This window comes from Propithecus coquereli, unplaced genomic scaffold (genome assembly GCF_000956105.1).
Source record: "Propithecus coquereli isolate 6110/MARCELLA unplaced genomic scaffold, Pcoq_1.0 Scaffold11, whole genome shotgun sequence".
NCBI lineage: Eukaryota > Metazoa > Chordata > Mammalia > Primates > Indriidae > Propithecus > Propithecus coquereli.
Window position 1 is genome coordinate 4,770,986 of NW_012134969.1, and position 6,473 is coordinate 4,777,458.

Sequence of the window (6,473 nt, forward strand, 5' to 3'; positions counted from 1 at the left end):
TTGCCTGACACTCTTCTTAAACATCTGATAGATTTCTCTCATCTAATTTTGAGATTTTTTTTTTTTACAAACAGCTTGTGACATCGTGATATAAAAAATATGTATTTGGTCCTTTTGTCTTCATCCACATTCATTTTCTGCTGCTATAACAGAATGCCACAGACTCGATAACCTATAAAGAAAAGAAGTTTATTTGGCACATGGTTCTGGAGGTTGGGAAGTCCAAGACCATGCATGGTGTCGATACCTGGTGAGGGCCTTCTTGCCACATCATAACATGGCGGGAAGGCACCACAGGGTGAGGAAGCACTCCCAGAGTAGAGAGAGAGAACGGGGGACTGAACTTATTCTTTTATCAGGAGCCTACTTGCAAGATAATGGCATTAATCCACGCATGAGGGCAGAGTCTTCATCACCTCTTAAAGGCTCCACCTATTAAAACCATTACATTATCAATTAAATTTTGACATGAGTTTTGGGGGGGGGAACATTCAAATTACAGCAGTCTTCATCCCCAGTTCCTGGCACAGAGCTCCTAAAACCCTCAGAGTTCCTGAGTAACAGGGGTGAGAGGAGCATCTTTTGTTATTTATAATAAGCTCTTTTCAATCATACCTGGGTTTATGCTAATAAGGTGATTCTTGAAGGATTACCAGAGAAGCCAGCCAAGTGATTAGAAGGCTGAAAATTCAGCCCCACCCTTGACCTTTAGGGAGTGGAGAGGAGCTGGAGATTGAGTTCAATCACTAATAGCCAATAACTTATTTATTTATTTATTTTTTGAGATAGAGTTTCGCTCTGTTGCCCCAGCTAGAGTGCCGTGGTGTCAGCTTAGCTCACAGCAACCTCAAACTCCCACACTCAAGCAATCCTCCTCCTTGGCCTCCTGAGTAGCTGGGACTATAGGCATGTGCCACCAAGCCCAGCTATTTTTTCTATTTTTAGTTGCCCAGCTAATTTATTTTTATTTTTAGTAGAGACAGTCTCACTCTTGCCGAGGCTGGTCTCAAACTCCTGACCTCAAGCCATCCTCCCACCTGGGCATCCCAGAGTGCTAGTATTACAGGAGTGAGCCACCACGCCCGGCCTCCAGTGGCCAATAATTTAATCAATCATGCCTATGTAATGAACCTCCTAATACATTTTTTAAAATAAACCTTAAGTTTATTACAAGTGTGAACTAAAATAAAATCCCAAGCCCCTCACCAAATGAACAACTCCCTCTTGGCCCAGGGGATCCCAGAAAAACCTTAAAACTGAGTTGTTCACCATAAGAAGGGAGGTCTGACACACCTTATTATACCCCCTCCCTTTTGGAGCTACTGTTTGTAACAATAAGATGCTAAATCATAACCAGGCCCTAAGGCCATGCAAAGCAAAGGTTAAAATTACCCGCAGGCCATCAATTTACTTACCAGATCTCTTGAGTCTGATAGTATAGGTCTGGTGACTCTTCTCTGATTAACAGATGTCCTTATCTTAAAACATTCCAAGCCTTTAGACAAAACTTCATTTCTTTAAACAATTACAAATCAAAGAATCTTTGAATCCACCCATAACCTGTAAGCCCCATCATTCAAGATGTCCTGTCTTTCAGGCCAAACCAATGTACACCTTCCACGTATTGATTTATGATTTTACATGTAATTCCTGTCTCCATGAACGTATAAAAGCAAACTATAACTCAGCCACCTTGGGCACATTTTCTCAAGACCTCTTGAGGCCATGTGCTCCAGGCCTTGGTCCCACACATTTGGCTCAGAATGAACCTTTTTCAATTATTTTACAGAGTTTGGGATTTTTCCATTAACACAAGAAAAATCCTAAACAACGAGATTTGGAAGGGTTCTCGACTGGTGAACACGTTCAGACGACGAAGATGCTGTGCCTGGCGTGGGCATGAAAGCTCTGTGGGTCCCCATCCCCATCCCCAGGCCTGTGCATCTCTCCCATTTGGCTGATCCTGAGTCGTATCCTTTGTAGTAAACTGGTAATAGGAACTAAAATGTTTCACTGAGTTCTGTGAGCTGTGATAGCAAATTATCTTGCTTGAGGAGGGGCTCATGGGAACTCCCAATTTATAGCCAGGGGGTCAGAAATAGAGGTGGAAACCTGGGACTTGCAATTGTCATCTCAAGTGAGCGCAGTCTTGTGGGACTAAGTCCTCAACCTGTGGGGTCTGCACTAACTCCAGGTAGCTAGTGTCAGAATTGACACCCAGTTGGTGTCCAGAGAATTGGAGAGTTGATTGATGTGAGAAAAATCCCCACACATGTGGTGCAAGAAGTGTTATGTGTGTAGAGAGAAACAGTTTTTCCCTTTACAGCCTATCTGTTTATTAGAAATAAACCTTCTACACATTTCTTCTTTTTTTAGAGTAGAGAGAGAAAAGGGAAGGGCTGAATTTGCAAAAATGTAAAACATAACAAATTTTAATTATAATAGGTAATACACAGAACTTGTTTTGCTATCTAGTAGAAAAAGACCTCCTCTTTCAACTATAAATTTGGCTGAGAGACAAGGACAAAATAATTACATATTCACCTCCATCTTTCAATAAAGGCAGAAAGAGCTTTCCATTTCAAATTTGTTTTGTTTTGTACCACATGTGGGTTAATTAGATAAAACCACGTCATGTGCCAGATTCAATCAGCCTGAAAATAATCAGAAAAACTGGGTTTGGCATTGTTTATGCTGTTTTGGCTCAGAGAGACAAAAGCACAGAATGTAAATTGGCTCCAGAAAGCAACATATGGGTCCGGGTGCCAGCTTTCCTTTCATGGGATTATCTCTAGCTGGCACCTGAGCGGCAGAGGCTGCTCTGGGTGACCATTAGACAAATCTACATGATGTAGATACCCATTTTTCTCGATTAGACAGCGGACTCCTCCATGAAAGTCACTTTTTTTACTGCTTTGACATAGGCGCAAACTAGCTTGCCAACTATTGGCTGTCAGTCAACTGAAAATACATGTTGAAGATAAAAAATGAACCCCTATTTTTGTCTGGATTATCCCCTCATGACTTCTTTTAAGTTCATTTCTTGTTTTTTTTTAACTGCTTGTAAGATTAGAAATAAAGCCCCCAAACCACACTGCTCAGCTATATTTCCTTGTTATAGATAGCTCAGTGAAATATTATTAAGGGGTAGAAGGCAGAGCATTTCAGTGTCTTCCTACTTTAAGGTGGTGTTTATAGTGTTCCAGGGATAAATATTTGAGGAAATATTCAAGCAGAGTGAGAAAGAGTCATTTTAAGAACCTAATTATTTAATTGATAAGATCCAAATGAGCTAGTTTTCCCTTCTCTTTTTTGACATCAATACACAGGGAAATAGCATTATGCGTTAATTCTCCTTATACTTTTTTTTTTTTAATATTTTCTAGAATATTCTAGAATGTGGGATGGGCAGTGATCACTATCTCCCTAGTATGGATGAAACTCCTCTTGCTCAGGTAATGAGTGACCACCTAGTTTTCAAATCCAACGGAAGCGTTTTATCCTTACTCATCTGTGAGTACTTGGCATTCCTCACTATTGAATCCTTTTTGAAACTTCCTTGATTTTCATGACCTTACTCTCTCCTGGCTTCTTCTCTCTCTCTGGTTTTTTTATTTGTGTTTCTGTCTCCCCTTCCCCTCTGCCCCCACTGTTCGTTAACCCACTCTCAAGATAATGACATTAATCTACTCATGAGGAGGAGCTCTTATGACCTACACATCTCTTGTTAGGCCCCATCTCCCAGCACTGCTGCATTGAAGATTAAGTTTCAACATGAGTTTTGGAGACGACATTCAAACCAGAGCAACCACCTACTGCTATGTGTGGACATTGGATCCTGACATGAACAAACCAGCTATCAAAAAGTTGTCTGTAACAATCAAGGAAATTTGGATATTAACTGGATACTAGATGGCATAAAAGGTTGTCAGTAGTTTTTGTTAGATGTCACAGTGGTGTGGCTATGTCAGAAAATGTTCACATTTAGCATTTAGCACAAATGCATACGGAAACATTCAGAATGAAATGTCTTGATTTGTTTTAAATTACTACATCAGAAAAAGGAAAATAGATGAAGAATTATGGCAGAATCTTAACAATTATTGAATCTGGGTTTTTGGGATGTGAGGGTTCATTACACTATTCTTTCTACCTTTTAAATGTTTAAAATTTTAAATACAGAATTTTAAAAATTAAGATAAATTTTTACTCTTATAATGAAAAAGTTCAGAAATGGAGTAGACTTCAAATAAGGTCATCAAGGATCCAGTTTCTTGCTAATATCCTTGTGGCTTTCAATGGTACAATGGTGTTTGCTTCATTCTAAGGCCATCTTTTCTTTTTTCCTTTTATTTATTTATTTGTATTTTTTGAGACAAGGTCTCACTCAGGCTAAAGTGCAGTGGCATTATCATAGCTCATTACAGCCCTAAACTCCTGGACTTAAGCGACCCTCCTGCCTCGACCTCCCGAGAAACTGGGACTACAGAAACTGGGACTGCACACCATCATGCCTGGCTAATTTTTACATTTTTTTATAGAGATGGGGTCTTGCTCTGTTGTCCAGGTTGGTCTCAAACTCCTGGCCTCAAGTGGTCCTCCTGCCTAGGCCTCCCAAAATGCTGGGATTACAGGCATGAGCCACGGCATCTGGTCCTAAGGCCATCTTTTCTAACAATGGCAGGAGCATATATCCTGGTTTGCGAAATAGGCCCAGTTACATCTATTATCCTAATATAATTATTTATGGCACTATCTCTCTCTCAAATGTGACCTTGTTTTGGATGATAAATTACATGGTCACCCTAGTTTATGGTTGTCGAATGACTGCCAACCACAATTACGGCTTCGTGCTTCTCTCTTCATGTCCAGCTAAAGAAAGAAGCTACTGCTTTCCTAAAAGCACCCAGCAAGCCTTTCTTATAACCCCAGTGTCCCAGAAGGGCAAAATGCTTACCCATGAAACAAGAATCCATCATGGCTGGAGTGATGGGATGTGAAGGGGTGAAGGGAAGGCTTCCCCTTCACCCTCTGAAGTTTCAGTGAAAAATCAGCTCACAAAAGTCACAGATTAATTGGAGAAAAGGCATACAAATTTATTTTGTGTGTAGACAGGGAGAACCACAGAGTGATTACTCACCCCCCAACAGGTTCAGAAGCTTAAATACCACCCTGGAAAACAGGTTATGGGAGAGGGTAGAAGAAAAATTCTGCTGAGGGGATGACTAGGGAGAATGAATGGATCAGGGAAGAGAGATTAACTTGTAAATTATCTTGCAAAAGAGTCTGTTCAGGTGTGGTAACATTCTTGGTTTTACCAAGAGGGAAAGAAAAACCAATTGTTTCTTTTAGTGGGTCTGGATCTTAGGCAGATAAAGGAACTTCAACTTCTTGCTGTGCTCTGGGACAGAAGGTGGGGTAGGGTCAGAAAGACCTCGAGGCTTCATCATGCCAAAGTGCCATATTTTGGGATTTCAGCTTGTGAGCCCCAACAGATGCGTTGGTTGGCTTAGGTCAATCAGGGCCCACCCTGAGAGTAGGGGACCGAGTTGATGGTTGGGTCCATGTTGGCAAGGGTCAAGAGGGATTAAATATGGGGAAGAAACCAATAAAGGTCACTCTACTCCTCCTTGCCACGTCCCCTAGCACTGCCCCAGTTTAGGCCTCAGCATGTCTTACTCAGACTGTTGCAATAACCTTCTTGCTAATCTCCCTCCTTTCATTTTTGTCTCATCACTCTATTGCCACCAAAGAGCTCTTTCCAGCATCTAGATCTATCTGATCATGCTGATCATGTCACTGATGCAACATTTTTTGGTGTCCTGCTTTCACCTATAAGATAAATCTTGAATGCTTTTCCTTATTATATAAAGCTATTCAATATAGCCCTTGTCTGGTTATCTGTCCAGCCTCATCCATCTTCATTCTCTTCTTTATACTTTAAGCTTTAGCAAAACTGAATAAATTGTAGTACTCTTCACATACAATGCTTTCTCATACCTCGTTTCCATAAGCCTGCCTCATTCTTTTCAATCCAAGAAGTTTGTATTCATCCTTCCCTTGTCATCTTGAGTGTTAGCTTCCCTGACTTCTTCTTTGAACAGGCCCCTTCTCCTTTGTGCCCACTGCACTTTGTCATAGGGTAAAGTCTCTCTTCTAACTAGTCCAGGATAGTGGTTGGTAGGTTAACTGAAAAACCAATTAAATTTGGGATCATAACAACACATACTTTAAATATTATTTAACATCATATACGCACGTGCAGCAGCTTACACCTGTAATCCTAACTACTCAGGAGGCTGAAGTGGAAGGATTGCTTGAGGCCAGGAGTTCAAGACCAGCCTGGGCAACATATTGAGACCCTGTCTCTACAAAAAACTTCCTTAAAAATTAGCTGGGCATGGTGGTGCATGCCTGTAGTCTCATACACTTGGGAGGCTGAGGAGAGAGAGTCACTTGAGCCCAGGAATTTG